The sequence below is a fragment of the Corylus avellana genome, chromosome ca10 (genome assembly GCF_901000735.1).
Source record: "Corylus avellana chromosome ca10, CavTom2PMs-1.0".
NCBI lineage: Eukaryota > Viridiplantae > Streptophyta > Magnoliopsida > Fagales > Betulaceae > Corylus > Corylus avellana.
The window spans coordinates 10,540,269-10,542,203 of record NC_081550.1 but is presented as its reverse complement, the minus strand read 5'-3'; positions in this window follow the sequence as shown (position 1 = coordinate 10,542,203).

Here is a 1,935-nt window from a genome sequence, read left to right as displayed (position 1 = left end):
TAAAAGTACTTTGTCAATAAGAATCTTTTGAAATTACAATGTCAAACAATGCTTCGGTAAATACCGCTAACAAGGCACTTTACCTAAAAACAATTATCAAGAAATATAGCTGTAAAGGCATTTTCCCGAGCATAAACGTTTGAGAAATATAGCGGAGCAGGCGCTTTCCAAACTTAGCCCAACATAAGAATTTAAAACCTCTATGAAGGTTAATTCTAAGGCTAAAAACACCTCGGTGAAACATAGCCGTAAAGGTGCTTTCCCAAGGGCGACGTTTGTGAAATATAGCCGTAAAGGGGCTTTCCGAACTTAACCCATTAAGAACATAAAGCCTCTGAAGTAGGATTGTTCAAAGGTTAAACTACCTCGAGAAATATAGGCGAGAACATAAAGCCTCTGAAGAAGGATTGTTCAAAGGCGCTTCCCCGAGGCAGACGTTCAAGAAATATAACAATAAAGGCGCTTTCTGAACTTAGAACATTTTAAGAATGAAAAGCCTTGGAAAGAGGCTCATTCGAAGGCTAAACTGTCCCGGTAAAATACAACCATAAAGGTGCTTTCCCGAGGCCAAGCATTTTGCCAAGCATTCAACCAAGCAAGTCATAAAAATTAAACTCTTACAGTTTGTTTTTATAGATTGCCAAAAGAGAAGAGAAAACAAGCAAGACCAAATGTTAAGAAAAAACTCTCTTCTCATTAAAATCTTGAAAAGTTACATTCATAATTACAAATTACAGATCCTTTGCCTCAGAGTATCAGCATCCTTAGCCTCGGGAGTGACAACACTATCCAACAAATCCTGTGAATTCGAAGCGTCAACACTACTCGAGTGTACATCCTCCTTGAAGTCACTAAAAGGATTGAAGCCGAACTCCCTCATCCCCGGGGCGTTCGGCATTTGCTCCTGGCCGAGGCTAACAATCTCTGCAATGTCTCCATTGGTAGGAGGATAGTCTCTGGGATCAACGATGTCAAGGTCAATAGAGCAAGAAGGGTCAGAAGCCCAGCTTCGGAAGGTCTCAAAGCCCACGATAAAGCCTCAGGCCTAGCCTAGGTCTCAGGTCTAGGATGCCTACGATAGCTACTTGAGATAGTTCCGAGACTTGTACTTAACCTCGCACAGTTGATTCCTCTCCCAGTCAAGCTTGCCCTTAAAGAACTCCAACCTCGTCTCGGCCACCTTCAGCTTTACATCCGACTCCTTGGCTTTGGACCGATGAGCCGAAGCCTTAAGTTGGGCCTCTTCAAGCTGCCCGGATAGCTCTGTATACTGATAGTCATTCTCTGAGCACTTCTCCTCCAATTGTCTTAGATCTTCCTTGACTATGGAGTGGTCCTCTTGAAGCCGTCCGTGATCTTCTTGGAGAGCCTGCAGCTTGGCCGTCAATCCCAAGATCCGTGCACTAGCCTCGGTTTGCAGTAGGGACTATTGCTGACCTGCAAGAAGAAGGTCGTTATCCTGTGGAGCCATGAGCTCTCTGAGTCTTACGTTCTCAGCTTCAGACTCTGCCAGCTTTCTCTTCAACTCCTCCGTCTCCGTGGCCGAGTTTTGTAGGAACTTTCTAAAGTCTTAGTAAAGGCAAATTGACTTCATAACGCTCTACAAGAAGTTGGAAAGCGGGTCAGGATCATTAAAGCAACAAAAGTTCAAACCAAGGAAAGGAGATACTTGCAACGAGCTGATAGAAGATCATCCGCTCCAATCATGTCTTGGGGAGAATGGTCGCGGGTACGTGTCAAGCTCTCCGAGGGGACTAAATCCATTAGGACACTAAAAAGGTTCCCAAGCAACTTGCCGCCCAGATCGGATAGAGGCGTCCCGATCAACTAGTCAATTGTAGAAGGCTTCACCGAGGTGTTACTCGTAGAAGCGACATTGGTAGGATCTTCGGTCTGACGGGCACCTTCGGGAGTCGACGTCCAAGGAATGGCCTT